We start from the raw sequence: 21,227 nt of genomic DNA, 5'->3' as shown, positions 1-21,227 counted from the left end.
AGCTACATTACTTGCATGCCATGGCCCAAATTACACATTTACACATGCTAACATGCTACTAATACAAGATTACAACATTATGAAGCTCAATTTCTTGATTTATCCGTATGTATGTCCCAAAATATGTCAAACTCAACATCAATATAACAAATTCATGCATTCAAGCTCATATCTTCTCAATTTGTACATGCATGTGATGAATCAGCCACATTCTCAACTTAGATGACACAAATGGTGATCAAAACATGAGTTTCAACTAAAACTCTACATGAATCATGTGTTTCAAGCTCAAACATGCAAATTCAAAGTAATTTCTTACATGCATGAGTTCTAAGACTTCAAACTCAACAAAAATCAACTTATTACAAGCTCTTGATCACAAACAACTCTTGAACTCACCAGATTACAAGTTCAATTCATAATTTCAAGAGTCAATGGCTTACCTAGAAGTCCAATTCTTCAATCTATGGTCCAATTTGAGTTGGACTTCAAGATTCCAAGCCCTCAAGATCAAACACAGATTTCTCTCTCTTCTCTCTCTCTAATGGCCGGCCCTCTCCTCTCCTTAGAGTGTATATCAGCCAAGTGAGAATTAGAGAGGGAGTTTAATTGAGTAGTGCTTATATACAACAAGCCCCACTAAGTCAATATAATAATATAATATAATGGGGTACTTAATTTATTATTTTAATCAGTTTAAATTGACCAGAATCAATTTTCAATTAAATTTCACCGTAGGCTCCAAAAATTATGCCAATCACAATGGCGAAATCAATTTCGGGTTCTGTGGCCGATAAGGCCTCCAATTTAATTTCCAAAGCTGATTATTCACACAGATATTCCTACGGTGAACAGATAAAACTTTCAAAATCACCTATATTCACATAATGGCACATAAAATCATGGTAAACACATAATCACACTCAATTTAAGGACCAATTAGCATATTACGGAACAGGGGTATTACAGTCTTCCCCCCTTTAGGAAGTTTGGTCCTCCAAACTTAATTTACCTTCGTCGGGAAACAAATGTGGATAGCGTAGACGCATTTCCTCCTCTTTTTCCCATGTAGCATCTGTCCCATAGTGTTCCTTCCATTCCACTTTCACCATTGGAATTGATCTGTTTCTCAATTCTTTCACTTGTCGGTCAACAATTCTTTCCGGCCATTCAGCATATTCCATATTTTCATCAATAGCAACCCGGTGATAATCAATCACATGCAACGGGTCTCGGACGTAACCCCTCAACATCGACACATGAAATACGTTATGGATTTGCTCGAATCCCGGTGGCAAAGCAACTCTATAAGCAACTGGGCCAAGCCTCTCCAAAATCTGAAACGACCCAATGTAACGGGGCGACAACTTGCCCTTTTTCCCAAACCTGACTTGGCCTTTCATCGGAGAAACTCGGATGAACACATGGTCGCCGACCTCATACTCAAGAGGTCTTCTCCGAACGTCTGCATAATTCTTCTGTCGGTCTTGAGCTGTTTTGAGCCTTTGCCGAATAGTTTTGATCTTTTCAGAGGTGTCTTGTACAATTTCAGGCCCAAGCAAAGCTCTGTCTCCGACCTCTGTCCAACAAATAGGTGATCTACACCTCCTACCATACAAAGCCTCGTATGGTGCCATACCGATGCTGGAGTGGAAGCTATTATTATAGGCAAATTCTGCAAGTGGCAAGTAATCTTCCCAACTCCCCTGAAAATCCAAAGCACACATGCGAAGCATATCTTCCAAAGTCTGTATTGTTCGTTCTGACTGCCCATCTGTCTGTGGGTGGAATGCAGTGCTGAACCTTAGTTCTGTTCCCATAGCTTCCTGCAAACTCTTCCACAATCTAGATACAAACTTCGGATCTCTATCCGACACAATGGATACTGGAACTCCGTGTAAGTGGACAATTTCATCAACATAAATAGTAGCCAACCTGTAAGCAGTAAATGTAGTTTTGACAGGCAGAAAATGTGCAGATTTAGTCAGTCTATCAACTACAACCCAAACAGAATCCATACCTTGGGAAGTCCGAGGTAGGCCAACAACGAAATCCATAGTCACATGTTCCCACTTCCACTCAGGAATAGGGAGAGGTTGAAGTAGACCGCCTGGTTTCTGATGTTCAGCCTTAACTTGCTGACACTGAAGGCACTTGGACACATATTCTGCAATCTTTTTCTTCATTTTAGGCCACCAATAGGTTTGTTTCAAATCCCGATACATTTTATTGTTACCCGGATGCATAGCAAATACGGATCTGTGGGCTTCATCTAAGACCCTCTTCTTTAGCTCCGGAATAACTGGAACACATATTCGGTTTCGAAATTTCAACATTCCATTCTCGACACTGAACACTGCTTTTGGGCTTACTTCAAATTCATCAATTACCTTTCTGAGGAACTCATCCTCTTTCTGTTTCTGCTTGATTTCATTAACAATTGCCGGCTCGGCTGTAATGGCGGCTATCAACCCGCCCTGTTCACATACCACCACTTCAATTTCAGACTTTTCAAAGTCTTGCAAAATCTCCCTTTGTTTAGTAAGCAAACAAGCCATACTCCCTATTGATTTTCTGCTCAAGGCATCAGCCACTGTATTAGCTTTTCCGGGGTGATACTGAATTTCTAGGTCGTAATCTTTTATCAATTCTAGCCATCTTCTCTGACGCATATTCAACTCTTTCTGCGTGAAGAAGTATTTTAGGCTTTTATGATCTGTGTAGACTTCACACTTTGCCCCATACAAATAATGCCGCCAGATTTTCAAGGCAAAAACAACTGCGGCCAATTCTAAGTCATGTGTTGGATAGTTTTTCTCATGTGGCCTCAACTGTCGGGAGGCGTAAGCAATAACCTTTCCGTTCTGCATTAACACACAACCCAAACCCTTATAAGATGCATCACTGAAAATCACAAAATTTTCCGTACCTGAAGGTAGTGTCAAAATTGGTGCAGTGGTCAATCTTGTCTTTAATTCATGAAAGGCTGATTCTCTTTCACTATTCCACTCAAATGGTTGTCCCTTACGTGTCAATTGGGTAAGAGGCACAGCTAATTTCGAAAAGTCTTTTACAAACCTTCTGTAGTACCCAGCTAAGCCCATGAAACTGCGAACTTCTGTCACATTAGTTGGTGTAGGCCAATTCACAATTGCTTCTATTTTCTGTGGGTCCACTGAGATTCCTTCCTTGTTGATCACGTGCCCTAAGAAAACAACCTCATCCAACCAAAACTCACATTTCTTTAACTTAGCAAATAGTTTCCTTTCCCGAAGTATTTGTAAAACAGTCCTCAAATGATGTTCGTGTTCAAGTCTATCTTTAGAGTATATCAAAATATCATCGATGAAGACAACAACAAATTCATCAAGGTAGGTTTTAAAAATTCTATTCATTAAGTCCATAAATGCTGCTGGAGCATTAGTCACTCCAAATGGCATAACAAGAAACTCAAAATGACCATACCTCGTTCTGAATGCGGTTTTCTCAACATCTTCTGCCTTAACCTTCAGCTGATGATACCCGGATCTCAAATCAATCTTAGAAAACACCTGTGATCCCTGCAACTGGTCAAATAAGTCATCAATACGGGGTAAGGGATATTTATTCTTTATCGTTACCTTGTTCAATTCCCGGTAATCAATACACAGGCGCAAAGTACCATCCTTCTTCTTTACAAATAACACTGGTGCACCCCAAGGCGAAGTGCTAGGCCGGATAAACCCTTTATCAAGAAGGTCTTGCAACTGTTCCTTCAATTCTTTCATTTCGGCAGTAGCCATCCTGTAGGGAGTTTTAGAAATAGGCTGGGTGCCCGGCACGGTCTCAATAGTAAACTCTATCTCCCGGTCTACCAATTCCCTTGGTAATTCATTTGGAAACACATCTGGGAACTCTCTAACAATGGGAATATCATTCAATTCAACATTCACTGATTGTTCAGTCAATACATAACACAAATAACCCTGGCACCCCTTCCTGATCAATTTACATGCTTTCATTGCAGATATCAAATATGGTGGAGGCACTACCCCGTTTCCCACAAACACAATTTCTTTCTGTTCTGGTGGTTTAAACACAACCCTCTTTGTCACACAATCTATAGTGGCACAATATTTGGTCAACCAATCCATGCCCAAAATTACATCGAAGTGTCTAAAGTTTAAGGGCAACAAATCTACATATAGGGTAGCATCCTCAATATGCATGTCACAAAACTGATATATATAGTCACATAACACAGATTCCCCCGATGGAGCAGACACACACAACAAATATGGCAACAGTTCTAGGGGTCTTTTCAGTCTAGATGCAAATGCATATGTCACAAATGAGTGCGTTGATCCAGAATCAATTAACACAAAAGCATCCTGATTACATATTGAGATAGTACCTGAGACAACGGCATTGGCGCTCCGTGTATCACCCGGAACGAGTGCAAAAACTCTCCCTTGTCGCACTGTATCCCCAGTAGTAGCAGATCTCAAAGTGTTTCCTGGCTTTGGGATCGATGCAGTGGAGCTAGCAGCTATCTTCCCACTATTCTGATTACAATCTCGGGCTATATGCCCTTGTTTTCCACACTTAAAACAGGCTCCCGATGCACGGTAACAGACTCCACGGTGCCTTTTGCTACAAATGTTGCACATGGGAGCTGTGTCTCGGGAAGAACTTGAAGTAGTGGAGGAGCCCGTGTTTTGCTTTTTCAAAAATTTCTTCTTCGGAAAGAAGCCTTGTCTTTTGTTGCCTTTCCATTCTGTTGTTGGCTTAGCTTGTCTAGCTATGTTAGCCTCTGATATGATGGCCCGGTCAAGCACCCCGATGTAGGTCTCCAACTTCAGGACATTCACTCGCTCTAGGATGTCACTTCGGAGCCCACCTTCAAAATGCCTTGCCTTCTTATAATCAGTATCAATTGCGTGTGGTGCAAACCTAGCCAACTCAGTAAATTTCACCTCATACTCAGCTACAGTCATGCTGTCTTGCTTGAGTTCCATGAACTCTGCCACTTTCCTGTCCCGGACGCACTGCGGGAAGTACTTGTCATAGAAGATTTCCAAAAATTTCGCCCAATCCACATCTCTGTGGTTTTCCCTCATCAACATCCACCATCTTCTCGCTTCATCTTCTAGCATAAAGGTGGCTAGAAGCACTTTCTGTGTATCCGAGCACGGAAACACCTCAAACAGTTTTTCGATCCCAAGAACCCAAGCCTCAGCTTTCAAAGGGTCTAGTCCGCCATGGAACTGTGGTGGTTTCATTTTCTTGAATTCCTTGGTGAGAGCTATTATCCGGTCATCATTTTGATCATCTGGCACGGGTGGTACCGGAGGTGGAGGTGGCGGGTGTGGTTGCTGCCACTGTTGTTGCCACTCCTGTTGCTGTCTCAAAGCTTCTGCCATTTCTTGGATCAGTCTTTCCATTCTGTCCAGTCTGGCAGTAGAAGATTCCTCTAACTCATCACCTCTGGTCCTCACCATCTGATTAAACTTACATTATATTTCATACAAAAGGTACACAAGTATGCATGCACTAAGAAGCACATATTTCCAGATAATTTGCAATGCAAGTAGTTCACAACTTACACATATAATTATTCCTAACAAAACATTTAAGCATATAACCAACGCTTCCAAACTCGTATTTATCACATGAATGCATCCTAGATCTTATCTAGACGCTTATTGCTCTATTTGGACAAGTGTGTGAGTTATTAACTCGTGCTCTGATACCACTCTGTCATGACCCGAACCCGCCCCTATGGGTTAAGGACACAACCGGCCAGTAATCCTGAGATTACCTACGGCCTCAGTCCAAAAGAGACATAACCTGTCAGAGTAAAGGGGCCAAACGGAAGCAATAAATAAAAACTTTGTCCATTGAGCCGTGCTTATATGCACATCAAACAAACCATACTCAGATACGTTAATAACCCACATCAAAAGTACAGTTTCACAAAATTCATTACAGACAGGATCAACCAAAACGAGTCAACCTATGACAGACTATTTACAGATATACATAAAGTCCTTGCCGGCAAGACAAAACATAATTACATAGCAAAAAGGCAAGGGTAGGTCTCAAGAGTGAGACGCAAGGCTGACTTCCTCAAAACTCGGATTTTTCCTAGCGGACTTCACTGGGGCTGGGTTTGGACTTCCCTTGGCTCACCTACAAACACATGAATGAGCGTGAGCGATAGCCCAGTGAATAATATCAAATGCAGAAATTACATAACAATGTAGAACAACATGTTCCAAACGTCCTTGGGCCCAATTCATACTCCTATTCATGGCAAAACGGCCTTCGACCCATTCACTTATGTCGAAACGGCCTTCGGCCCATCCATTTCTGTCAAAATGGCCTTCGGCCCATTCATTTATGTCAAAACGACCTTCGGCCTACTCGTTCATGTCAAAACGACCTTCGGCCTACTCGTTCATGTCAAAACGACCTTCGGCCTACTCATTCATGTCAAAACGACCTTCGGCCTACTCATTCATGTCAAAACGGCCTTCGGCCCACTCACATGTGTCAAAACGACCTTTGGTCCATTCATTTACATCAGGACGACCTTTGGTCCATTCATTTATATCAAAATGACCTTCGGTCCATCCATTCACATCAGGACGACCTTCGGTCCATTCATTTATATCAAAACGACCTTTGGTCCATTCGTTTATATCAAAACGACCTTTGGTCCATTCATTTATATCAAAATGACCTTCGGTCCATTCATTCACATCAGGACGACCTTCGGTCCATTCATTTATATCAAAACGACCTTTGGTCCATTCGTTTATATCAAAACGACCTTTGGTCCATTCATTTATATCAAAACGACCTTTGGTCCATCCATTCATTCCTGTCAGACTTTTGTCCACAATCCCAATTAACAACTCATAAAGTTTAAGGGAATAAACAATTGGACATTGACAAGCTTTCGAATAATTATATTACTCACAGTGATCGGCTTGTGGATTCGCCCTGGAGCTTGACCCTACACATTCCATGAACACAGAAGGGTCATTAACAATTCAATCCGTTCCTTAATTCACTTATTCCTCTTTAGGCTTTATTCTTAACTCATTAACTCATTTATAATGTTTAACACACGCCTAAGAGTGATTACAAGTGAAAGAGAACGGAAAACGAAACACAGAACGCATGAGCAAAATTGCAGAAATTAGGGTCCCCGCTCGAGCGTCAATTCACCCGCTCGAGCGGACCCTCAAGGCCTGCAAAAGTACTGGTTGCATGAAAAATGCGCTCGAGCTGAAGGCCCGTCTACAAAACTCCACGCTCGAGCGTGAGTTATCCCGCTCGAGCGGACATCCAACTCTGCAAAAGTGCTGGGAGCACGATTTTCACGCTCGAGCGGCCATTACCCCGCTCGAGCGGACATCAAAATTCTGGGTTTCCCAGAATGTGTTCTTGAGCTCCAAATCGGTTTTCCAGCTACATTACTTGCATGCCATGGCCCAAATTACACATTTACACATGCTAACATGCTACTAATACAAGATTACAACATTATGAAGCTCAATTTCTTGATTTATCCGTATGTATGTCCCAAAATATGTCAAACTCAACATCAATATAACAAATTCGTGCATTCAAGCTCATATCTTCTCAATTTGTACATGCATGTGATGAATCAGCCACATTCTCAACTTAGATGACACAAATGGTGATCAAAACATGAGTTTCAACTAAAACTCTACATGAATCATGTGTTTCAAGCTCAAACATGCAAATTCAAAGTAATTTCTTACATGCATGAGTTCTAAGACTTCAAACTCAACAAAAATCAACTTATTACAAGCTCTTGATCACAAACAACTCTTGAACTCACCAGATTACAAGTTCAATTCATAATTTCAAGAGTCAATGGCTTACCTAGAAGTCCAATTCTTCAATCTATGGTCCAATTTGAGTTGGACTTCAAGATTCCAAGCCCTCAAGATCAAACACATATTTCTCTCTCTTCTCTCTCTCTAATGGCCGGCCCTCTCCTCTCCTTAGAGTGTATATCAGCCAAGTGAGAATTAGAGAGGGAGTTTAATTGAGTAGTGCTTATATACAACAAGCCCCACTAAGTCAATATAATAATATAATATAATGGGGTACTTAATTTATTATTTTAATCAGTTTAAATTGACCAGAATCAATTTTCAATTAAATTTCACCGTAGGCTCCAAAAATTATGCCAATCACAATGGCGAAATCAATTTCGGGTTCTGTGGCCGATAAGGTCTCCAATTTAATTTCCAAAGCTGATTATTCACACAGATATTCCTACGGTGAACAGATAAAACTTTCAAAATCACCTATATTCACATAATGGCACATAAAATCATGGTAAACACATAATCACACTCAATTTAAGGACCAATTAGCATATTACGGAACAGGGGTATTACACAAATGATCAAAAATGTCATCTGCCTTAGTTAAGTCAAAAGAATATTTCCTGTGGAGATCTTTCTTTTTAAACTGCTGGTCAATTGTTGTATCTTTATGGATTAATGCTTCACAGATCATAGGCTCTTTTCCCACAATCTCTGCTGCATCAATCTCATAATTAGGATCTTTGTAGTATGTCCTATATGATGCATTATTCCGATCCTGTTCCTCTTCTAGTAATGCTTCATATCTAGATACTTTATAAGTCAGTTCCACTAAATCTCTGAACTCTGTTGAATCAAACTTCTTTCGAAGCCTGAACTCTAGGCCATTTTGGGCTAATCTTACAAATTCAGTTTCTGGCAAGATTACTCTACATTTATTTCGAGCCCTCTTAAATCTGGAAATAAACTGAGTGGCCTTCTCTTCAGGCCTTTGACTCAATCTGGCCAAGTCTGCCATGGAAACTTCTGGCTCTGATTGGAAGAACTGGGCATGAAATGCCTCTTCCATTTGCTGCCAAGTCTGGATGGAGCCAGGTGGAAGGTTAATATACCATACAAATGCTCCTCCGGTCAGAGAATTTGGGAATAGTCTCAACTTTATATAGTCATGGTTGGTAAATTCACCACATTGAGCGGCAAACCTAGCAATATGTTCCACTGTGGATTGGTTTCCGTTCCCATGAAAGAGGACAAAATCTGGTATCCTGAAACCTCTTGGATATTCATGTATCCTACCGACCCATTCTGGGTATGGTTTTCTATACACAGGGGTTTGGACCCCCCGAGCCATTGGTCCACACAACTCCCTAACTATCTCAGTGATCTGGTCCCTAGGAACCATATTTTGTGCCTGCTGAACCACCACTGGAGGAATAAACACAGGATTTGGTGGACACACTTGTGCTTGTGGTCCTCTTGGTCCATAAGGTGGTACATTTGGGATTGGCTGTCCCTGTGGTAGAGGGTGCTGTTGGGGGTGTAGGTAACCTCTTTGAGCCTGTCCTGCGAAAGGACCCACGAAAGGTGCTGGAACAGGTATTGTATCCCTTCCACTTGTAGGAAAACCTTCCAACCTCCCGGGTGTAAATTCGAATACAGGATTATTGTACCCCCTGGTACCAGGTATGGCTTCGAATGTGGGATTTGGACTCATTCTTATGCCATTTTCTTGTACCAGGCCAGATCCACCAATTTGCATGGCTTCACTGTTGAACATTGAGGCATTCTGGCCTGCTACAGGCCTCGAAATGGGTTCGTACCAAGACTGAGGTGGTAATCTTTCATGGTTCTGATTACTAGTTTGACCATTAGAATGTCCATTAGCTTGCATAGGCTGTTTGTCTCTAGCCAATCTTTGCTGAGGGACATTTACCTCCTCTATGTGTCTTACATTCGTTGGTTGGTGGTTGTTCATTCGATCCAAAAAGGATACTGCCCACCTTTCCATTGTGTTTATTAATTGCTGTCCCATGGCATCTACCAAGCCGCCCCACGGATTGACTGGCTGAGTAGATGGGACACTGGATAGTCCAATACCTTGGTCTCGTCCACTATTACGAACAAATGGTATTTGCTCTGAGGTATTGGTCTGTTCGACCATGGGTTCTGATAGGATAGGAGTTTCCACAGGATGTGTTATCACATTATCCTCTGGATTGGATGTTTCCACCTCTCCTTCCACGCCTTCTTCCAAACGTTCATTTTCTCCTTGTCTCCTACGTCTAGCCATTTTTTATATGAGTCCCACTGGGCGTGCCAAAAATATATGTTGGCTTTTTTGGCTTTCGAAGGTTACTTTCGTAATTATAAGCGTGTCAGCAAGGATCAATCAGTCCTTACAGAATTGCCAAACAATTATTCAGACGATTGTGTTATGGTTCTTTCGGCCTCAATAAAGAGGACTTTTACTGGTGGCTTACTGGTAATTAAACTTCAGAAAATCTGAACATAAGAACAGTTAACTAAACTAGAGTATTTCATTAGTATGAAAAGAACTTACAATGATCTCAGTTCCGTAGAGAATTACAGCGGCAATGTTCTTGACAACTACTCCTACAAATGAAGTGCAGCGCAGAAACTAAAAATACAGGAATATAAAGGACAGGAAATAACACTAGAATATGTAAAGTGATTCTTTAGATTTTTCTTCGTCCACTTCTCTGAAGTCCTTCCTGCTATTTATACTCTCCGAAGATAACCGTCAAATTGTACTTCAAACCGTCGAACTGCTCCTCCGTAGTCGCTGATCATGCTACCTTATAAGTAGTCCCACTACGCCTTCACTTGCAGTTAGGCTTCCCTCTTATATTTGAATTTGAAATGTGAGCAACCGTTGAAGCCACGTCACTGTACGTCTCTTTATTGATCTGCTACTACTCCGTATTAATTGCCACGTGTATGATCAGGATCGAAGACCTACCTGGTCTCCCCATATTACCCTCACTTCGCCACGCGTCGGATTGTCACTGGCTTAGTACAAAATGTGTAGCCAACAGCCATCATTGTCTAGAACCTCTTCATATGCTTGATCAATGAAGGAGAAAGGTTGATTAGCCATCAAAGATGTATCAGTCTCTTCGTTTGCATAGATAGCGTAAGGGGTGGTTTGGCATCCCCTAAATAATCCATTTTTTTTATCTTTTTATCTTTTTTCCATCACATCACCTCTCTACTTTTCTGCATATCTTTTCGTAAAAAGACAAAAAGTGCACTTATTTAGATCATCCCAAACAACCCCTAAGTGAGGTTCAAGCGCAGGGGGAAATTTAATGTTTTAAACGTTGCTTGGAGACGGTTATACTTCCAGAACAATTAATTACCATGCACGCCCCAGAACATGGGCAGTATGCCGCATGGAAAACATAGTGCATCGATCCACTAATATTACCAAGTCTTGGTTATATGAGTGCAGGGGGTACTGTTGGCCATATATTTTGTATCAGCTAATCACAGCCTGACACGTGGTTTGTCAAGGGTAACTTGAGGAATTAGTGAAGGTCTCCAGTCATCAGAGGACACGTGGCAAATTATATCAATGGCAATAGATCTGCGAAGTACTGGAACAATCAAAAGGAGTAAGGTGACGTGGCGAAACAGTTATTGAAGATTTAAATTCAAATTCAGGAGGGAAGCCCAATTGCAAGAAATGGCTTAGTGAAGGCAAAATGCTTGGAGCCATGTCCCATGATCATAGAGGTTACTTCGACGATTATCATACACTTCGACAGTTATCAGCCATTTCGACGGTTACTACCAGAGCATATAAATAGAGGGAAAACCTGATAGTAGAGAGGACCCGATCTAGAAACCAGTCTATTTTACTTCACATTTTTTCAGTTCTCCAGTTATTTACATTCTAGTCCTTTTCTTTCCCGCATTGCATTTCAGTTTCTTAGGAGTAGTTCTATGTTAGTCTGTTCGTGTTGTAATCCCTTTCGAGGCAGTGCGAAGGTACAATTGTAAACATTAATTTACTTAATGAAATTTATTTTCTGGCACTATTCTCTCTCTCATTCTTTTATTTTTGTGATTAGTTCTTCCGAATTTTCTCTTAAAACAAGCCACCAATAAAAGTTCTCTTTATTGAGGATAAAAGAATTTCAAAATAATTATCTAATTAATTGGTTGACATTTATTAGTTTTATAAGAACTTATTGATCCTCACTAACACACTTTAATTACATTCTTTAACATTTGAAAGCTAGTAATAACATTCTTTAACATTTGAAAGCTAATAATAACGTATTTATCATCTCATAAATTACTATTATAATAATAACATATATAAGATATGAGATATGAGACCTTTTTAACTAATAAAATAATAATAATAATATATGAGATTATAAATATTTTATAAAGTTTGTAATAAAATAATTATAATATCAATATTATTTTTTGATATTAATATTTTATTTTTTAACGTAACTTGAGCTTTCACCAAGAAAAACCATGTGAGGATTTTGATGTCGGCGCCACATCATTTAAGTGAATGTCGGCTCCCACTAGAATCAAGATACTATCTTTCATTTTTCTTCATAACTCCCTCCATGCTAGGTTAGTAGGTCCTCTTTTGGGTCTAATTTTGATAATCTAAATTGTTTATATTTTAAAATTTATTAAGTATATCATAAATGTAAAATATTAAATTGATCGGATATCAAAAATTACGTGTTCGAATCATCAAACTACAAACTATTTAAAAAAATTTAATAAACAGTTTTTTAAATACATACTTTCTGATATCTGATCAATTTAATTTTTTAAAGGTATGATATATTTAACAACTCTTAAAATGTTGACCGTTCGAATTATCGAAATTAGACCTAAAAATAGATCCAATAACCTAGCAAGAAGAAAGTTAAAGAGATGATCTTAATTCTACCAAGTAAGCGTCATCGGTAGTTTACCCGACACGTGTAACATTACTGTTCTATCACACCTCTACCAAGTGAAGTCATCGCTGTTGTATCACACCTCTACCGAGTCAAGTCATCGTGTAATAACAGGATTATTAAAATAACAGGGCATTCCCATTAAAATAACCGGAGGGCCGCAAGTATATTCGGTTTCTTCCCATTAAAATAACAGGGCATAGCATTATTAAAATAAGAGGGATGATCCATATGATGACATAATATTTATCCGACAGAACATTTTTGTCTGTTTCTATTTCTTCCCATTAGAAAATAACAGGGCAAACATTAAAATAACATATTACCACATTTGAGTCATATAAAGAGGCCACGCATCTTAAGTCCTATAAAATGGCTTCCCATCTTTCTAACTCAAGTTCATCTTTCTAACTTGTTCGATACAAAATAATCCAATATGGCTATGTTAAGAGGTGCAATCGGAGAGATAGCAAAGGAAGTTTTGATTAATTGCATTTTGAAACCAGCTTTGTGCGAATTGAGTTTTGAAATTATTCAACACTTTTTTGTGCGACGCCAGAATTTCAATCCTAGAGGTGGGATTATAATTGTCTTCTTTGTGCTACTGCTTGTGGTTGTACTACGTAAGAACATACATAATTCCCTTTCTGTTTTTCTATTGACATTCAATTAACAGTATTAATCTATTAATGATTGATGACATAACTATGTATAAAAGACAATTAATATTCTTACTTGTATGTTATTTCAGGATTGTTATGAGCACGTTGAAGAATTCTATCAGCAGTAATGAAATATAAATGGTGTTTTACTTTTATTTTAATTGATTGTAAAAGTGATATAAGTTAGTGAAAATTTATGTCCAAAGAAGCAAAAGGGACGACCAGTTCAAAACTTATTAGGAATGGATTCTCTTCGTATTGTTATTTTTTATATTTCTCAATATTATATTTCATAAATCTTATTTTAGGTTTATAAATTGAACAGTTTATCACATAAATTTTGTAATAAAGATCAGTTGTATAAAAAATCAATTTTATCAAATATACATAAATAAATAAACAAATAAATAATATTTTATTTAAAATACACACACACACACACATATATATATATATATCAAATTAGAAAGCAGTAATAATAGAGATCACCACAAAACACCCAAAATGATCTAAACCATTCATGTCACTGCCAAATATAACTTTCAAAAAAAATTCAAACACATTAATGGTCAATACATCAATAGAGGTCATGAGGGTCCTCTTTTGTGGAGGTCCCAAACATTTTCCATTATAATGTTACAATGTAAAGAATGTTACTTTTGATAACTTTGTTGTTGTTGTTGTTGGATTTTTTTCCCCCTCCTTTTAAATTAGATAACGTTGTTCAATTGCTTATTTTTAACCATGAAATGTCCCGTATTTAGATCATCATCATTCACTGTGGGATCAAAACCCAAAATCTGAAAATATCATTTTTCTCTCTGAATTCTCTCCCCAAAAACTAGTCTCTCTTCCATTATCAACAAATCACTACAAGAAATTGTACTTTTGGTGACGACGTCAATTTTTCATAGCCAAAAGTATATTTTTGGCGACACAGTGATGAATTTTGTTGGTAAAAATAGACCTTTGCCGACGCAATTTACTACCGTCGCTAAAAAAGCATAACTTTCACTAAATGCCAAAATTGTTGGTTGACGCCAAAATTTCAAAAATTTTAGCTATGATGTTTATTTTTTAGCAATACAATGAGTGTTACTATTAGTGTGCTTACTTTTGTCGACGACAAGTTGACGTGGGCAAAGAGTTAAACATTTAGCGACGATAACACTATTTGTCGATAAAAATTTTGCTAGTGAAACCATGTGATTTAGTGATTTTTGTTTTTATTATAACTTTTGAAAGAGTTTTAAATATTCTAGTTATTGAATTGTAAAATTAAAGTGATGATTGAATTATATCACAAAATGAACTCATCAAGTCCAAACGCACTCTTAAGTTGAGATAGCTAATTTGAGATAATTTAAATTTTTCCAAAGAATGTGGTTAGATTATCAATTTCAATATGTTTGGTTTTATTTTTAACTAGTTTCAAAATTATTTTTTTTTTCTAAAAAACTAAAAAAAAAAAATTGGGTGAAAAAATAAAAAAATACTTATTATTTTTGTATAATTTTATATTTTAGGTAATAAATAATTTTAAAAATATATTTTTGATTTTTATTACTCTCAAATTAATTTTATTTTTTTCAAAAAAACAAATCTAAAAATCGTTTTAGATTTTTTTTGTTTTTTTTATTTTTATTTTTTGGTGATCTGCCTCTCGTGAGGCAGTGGCAATTTCCCTCCCAAAATTCCGTCTCTTTTTTTTTTTCCTCATCAATCTCCTTAATTTCTATAACAATCCAAATAATACGATTACGGAAACATACTACAATCCATGTTTAAATGCTTTAAACCAAATTAGTTATTTTAAATATAAAACAATTACCTAGATGGTTGGGAAAGAATATAGATAATAAGCTTGGACCATATGAGTCTCCTTGTCAATTGATAAAACTCAGAGAAGAAAAAAAACAACAACAACAATCGTCTCTTAAGTTGTCAAAACAAATAAATGCCACATCGAATAAAACATTATATAATAAACAAATAAATGACAATTATTTGACTAAATAATATTTGGAAATGGAAATATAAATTAATGTGATGGAATATTTAAATACAAACCTAATGGTAAATAATTTAAAAAAATTATACGTGATTAAAATTATAAGACTTCAATTTACAGGAAAGTATATGTATTAAAATTTAATGGATACAATTGAGCTGGAGGATAACTTCGAATTAGAAATTGAATCTATTAGAGCATCAACTCCAACCACACTCTCTATTTTTTACTAATTAAAGTAGAAAAAAATACACTCCTTATTTTACTTAATTACTTTATCTATTGTGTTCTCTAACCACACTCTTTATTTTAGCAAATCATTCAAACTAACTTAATTAATTTTTAAAACAAAAAATACTAATTACTGATATTTTACTAATATAAATTTGCCTATGCAAACATACAAAACCTGTAAAATAAGGAGAAAAAAATACAAAATACAAAATAAGTTATTCCGTAATTCATTAAATAGAATTGAAAGAACATATAAAATTGTTACATATATATATATATATATATAAAATATATAAAATCCCAAATCCAAGATATAAATATACAAAAATCTAAGATATATACATACACATTTGTTTGGAGAGCCTTGGGGTTCTTCAATTGTAGCCACAAAAAAAGTAAGATGATAAAGTAACTAGCCTAATAGTTTGCCCATTGGAGCTCAAAATTATAGTTACATCGGCTAAAATGTCTAGCAAGCCTTTTTTATTTAGAATATTTTATAGAAACTGTTGAAAAATTAATCAAGTTAATGGAAATTAGACGAGTCTAATTTAATTTAATTGGAATTAAATAGATAGTGAAAATTTAAAAATTTAAACTGATTAATTAAACTGAATCAAGATTGGTGAGTTAATGAAAAGAATTAATAAATTAGAATGGAGGATCTGTTTCAAATAAAAAATTGAGTGATTACCTGATTCAAAAACCATAAGTGAGAAGTTTAATAAGTTTGATCTAATGTGTAAAGCTTGTGGGAACTTAATTAAATTTAATTAAAATTAAAATAAACTAAGACTTAATTGGGATACAATAGATGAATTAATATGAGAATTATATATAATTAATTAAGTAAGATTAAAAAGTGATTAATTAAATTAAGAGATAATTGGTATGTTAATCTAATTTGAGTCAATTAAATGATAGATAAAGGTTTAATAGGACAAATTTAATTTTATGTGTAGAACTATTTTATTGAATGAGAAATTGAAAGCCGAAATGATTTAGGAAACCATAAGTGACGAGCTTAATTAAAAATTTGATTTAGATTAGTAAAGTTAAGAATGATTAAATTAAGACTTAATTAGATTTAATTGAATTACCTAAATCAAGTGTGAATAATAATTAACTACGATTAAGTGGTGATTAATAAACCTAAAATAGACTAATCCTAAATAATTAAATATGAGTAATGGATAGGGTATGAGTAATGGATAGGATTGGAGTTTATTCTAGAAAGTTGGAGAGACAGAAAGCTTATTTCTTTACTTTTATTTTGCTGGAGAATTGAAGTCAAAAGAAAAGGAAGGTAAGGTGCAGGAAGAATTCTGGGAGAATTAGACAGAGAGAACCGAGAGAGAGAAAGACAGAGTGAGGGAGAGAGAGAGAGAAACCGAGGGAGAAAGAAAGACAGAGAGAGGAAGGGAACACTGAGAGAGAAACGAAACACCGGGGGAGAGAGAGACAGAGGGAGATGGCTCAATTTCTTTGAAGAAGAGGATTCCTTTTTGCTAGAAATTGTAAGGAAACTCAAGAAATTCAACATGGGAAGATTATAGATGAGACATCTAAGCCTAATTCTTGCAAGAAATTCACGTAATAATTGAATTCAAGGAATAATTAGGTTCAATTTCATGTAATTGGAAAGAAATTAGGTTTAATTTGCATGTTACGTAGATAAAGTAGAGAGGGGATGAAGAAATTGAGTAAGGTTTACAAACAAAAATTAAAGGAAATGAAGATTGGTTTGATTTTGGTTCTTAATTCCTGCAAGTAAATCTAATTTGAGAGTTTTTATTTTATTCAATTTGCTTGGAACCGCTATGATCATAATTTAAGTTTTGAGAGGTAAGCAATTACGAATTAAAATAGGAATTTAAGTATGATTTTGGAATATATATAAAATTAGTTAGTTGTAATTTTAATTACACATATGTAAATATCTTTTCTAAGAATTTTATAATCTCGATTGTGGATTTGGAAGAGAAGAAGAATTTTATAATCTCGATTGTGGATTTGGAAGAGAAGGAGAAGAGTTTGAGATGAATTTCATATAATTTGGAAGGAATAATGAAGGGATGGGGAATTTGGAATAGGTTATGGAATCCAAAAATTAACTTGGAAAATAATCATTTTGAGTTTGAATTTGAAAGCCTTGATATAATTAATTTCTCAGAAATTTTGAATTACTTAATGTACGAGCATGAAATATTTTCTCGTATAATCCTGTTGATCAAGTTTGCATTCCTCCAAACGTTATCGCGTTACTTCCTGAAAACACAAACGTGAGCTAGCTGGCAGGTGTGTGCCGGAAACCTCTCCGATGCCTAAGTCAGCAAATAGACAATAGACACAAAAGCTCTATGTATTCTAGAGTAAGAATTATGATATCTGTACATAGGTCCTGCTATGAGTTTTTATAGATTCTGCCTGACACAATCCTAGTAGGATTCTAACTCTCCTTATAAGAGTCCTCTTAAGAATCACACTCCTAATGAAGAGTGTCTATCTTGATAACACTCTATTCATTACCAACCAAGTGAGATAGTTTGCACAATCCTAGTAGGACTTTACTCTCCTTAGCAGAGTCCTCCTAGGAATTACATTCTTAAGGATAATGCATATTCTGATAACACCCTACTCACTGCCAACTAAGTGAGATTATTATCACCTTGCTTGGCTCACTACGCCTAGCCGAGCTACCTGGCGCAAACACCCTAACCGGGCCGCACGATCACCAATTGCTTTGAATCCTCTCGCCGAGCTACCTCTAGTTAGGCTTCCTATATGTGGCTGACATAGCACTTCGGCTCGCCCACTGACCGCAACTAGAGCTCACCGACCGGCCTATCAACCATTGTTCCCATACCGAGCTATCCTAAGCTCGTAACTTGGCCCACAACGCCACCCAATATTCAAAAACAATGCTTTCTAGCTCGGCCCAATTTGGCTATACAAATTACCCTCTCAATTGCCCCTTAATTCCATCTACGAAGCATGATTAGGATTACTTTCCTCCAGTTGAGCTAAAAATGCTCAATTCTGCCGAACTAGAGAAGTTGTTCGGTCTCACAACTCGTTCAGTCCCAACAAGTCTTGTCAGTTGCTCAGCACGTCCTTCCACTAATCTGGCATGTTTGATACGACGTCATTCCTAGGACACGTGGCGTGCCCCTATTATCCTCGTTCTCCTATTACAACCGTTTATATACCTCCAAAAATTTGAACTGTCCCGCCTTTTTGCCTTCAACATTTATATCCTTCAAGTTCGCAATTGCACGAGAAGACGTTCTTTCTGTATAACCGGGCTATATGTCCCACCTTTTGTAATGAAAATTTTTGATCTCTTTGCTCGGTTACTGTGTTTCTTTTTCAATGTATTGCATCATTCCGACTACATGTCTAGCCAAACTAATTAGCTTGGCCTTACCTGATCCTGCCAACCTTCTTTGACCGAGATATGCATCTCGATTGAAGAATCCAAAAAACTTATTGGTCAAACCTGCCAACCTACTTTGGCTGAGGTAACTGTCGTCCCGGCCAAAGAGTGCAAAAATTTTGTTGGTCAAACTGCCAACCTGCTTTGGCCGAGGTAGCTGTCATCTCGGCCAAAGAGTGTAAAAATTTTGTTAGTTAAACCTGTCAACCTGCTTTGGCCGAGGTAACTATCATCCCGGTCAAAGAGTTCAAAAATTTATTGGTCAAACCTGCCAACCTACTTTGGCCGAGGTAATTATCATCCCAGTCAAAGAGTTCAAAAATTTGTTGGTCAAATCTGTCAACCTGCTTTGGCCTAGGTAACTATTATCCCGGTCAAAGAGTGCCAACAATTTTGTTGGTCAAACTTGCCAACCTTCTTGAGCCGTGATCCTTATCTCGGCTGAAGAATGAAAAATTGTTAGTCAAACCTACCAACCTTCCTGAGCTTAGATCCTTATCTCGGCTAGAGGAAGAAAAAAGTATTGGTCAAACCCGCCAACCTTCTTGAGCCTAGATTCTTATCTTGGCCGAAGAATGAAAAGTGTTAGTCAAACCTGTTAACCTCCTTGAACCTAGATCCTTATCTCGACTTAAGGAAGAAAAAAGTGTTGGTCAAACCTGCCAACCTTTTTGAGCCTAGATCCTTATCTCGCCTGAAGAATGGAAAAAATGTGTTGGTCAAACTTGCTAACCTTCCTGAGCCTAGATCCTTATCTCGGCTAGAGGAAGAAAAGAGTATTGGTCAAACCTGCCAACCTTCTTGAGCCTAGATCCTTATCTCGACTGAAGAATGAAAAGTGTTGGTCAAACCTGCCAACCATCTTAATTGTCTCCCAGTCGGGGCAAGGATTTGTTAGAAAAAGTTGGTCAAATCTGCCAACCACTTTGCCCCCAGTTGGGCAAAGACTTTTGCACGGTCAGTATTTTTTGTCGACCGTGTGAACTTTTGCTGAAGGTGTTTTGTCCGACATCGCTGTATGTATCGGACTCGGCCTTGGTGCGCATCCCATCTTCCTCTACCAAGATGTGTTGGTGCACTCTCTCCATCAGGGCTTCCATAATAAGAGGTGGCGTTATTGTCATTGAATTCCTCAATTTATTGCTTGTTGGCAAACCTTGTTTGTACTGTGCGATAGCTAGGTTTATGGGGCAATCTCCAATCTGATTAAAAGTCTCCCAATACCGATTATTATAAGACTTCAATGTTTCCTTCTTGCCCATATCTATGGAGAGTAGCTAGTCAATCTCTACCAGTGTCTTGGTGTTTGTTCTGAATTTGGTTACAAATGCTTCTGCTAGTTGTGCCCATGAAGCTATGCTACCTTCTAACAACCTTTCAAACCATGTTAGACCCAGGTCAACAAGGCTGGAAGGGAATAAGATACACATTAGAGTCTCATTTCGCCGATACACCGCCATGACCTGGTGGAAGTGGCTCAAGTGCATGTAGGGGTCCGACTTCCTCTCATAAGTTGTGAATTTAGGCTGATGAAAGCCTAAGGGTAATGGTGCATTCTCAATTGTCGGAACGAACGGCCAGCTCTACAACCTTGCCAACACTTTGTCCGCTGGTTCATAGGCAAGGTGCGGCTTTGGCATTCCTACCTCGATACTCCAATGTGTTTTAGGAACCAATCGTTGTAGTGCGGAGACTCTGCGGCATCGCGAGCCTGAGTGTCTTCTCTCTTTCAAGCCCTTTCCTCAAGCACTGTCCGCAGGTCTGCCAATCTAGGCAACTCTATGTGCCTAGATGTCGTTTGGTGCGAATGCGAGGGCCGATAACTGTTTCCCTCGTTGTAACGAGTCTTAGAAGTCCTCACGAGCCTGAGTGTCTTCTCTCTTTCAGTCCTCGTTCTCTCAGACCTAGAGTAACGAGTCTTAGAAGTCCTCGATTGTGTATCGCCTGTCCTTAGGCTTCTGCTCTCCGTGTGAGACGGTATGACTTGCCTATCACGATCTTCTGCCGCCCCTTTGCACTTTATTTGGTGTTTCATTGTCTCCATGTCTACCGCCATCCTTCGTATCAATTCGTCTTGCT

The sequence above is a fragment of the Camellia sinensis genome, chromosome 6 (assembly GCF_055761805.1).
Source record: "Camellia sinensis isolate YWXY chromosome 6, ASM5576180v1, whole genome shotgun sequence".
In the NCBI taxonomy this organism is placed as follows: Eukaryota; Viridiplantae; Streptophyta; class Magnoliopsida; order Ericales; family Theaceae; genus Camellia; species Camellia sinensis.
The sequence above is the reverse complement of the archived record's forward strand: the minus strand, read 5'-3'. Positions refer to the sequence as shown.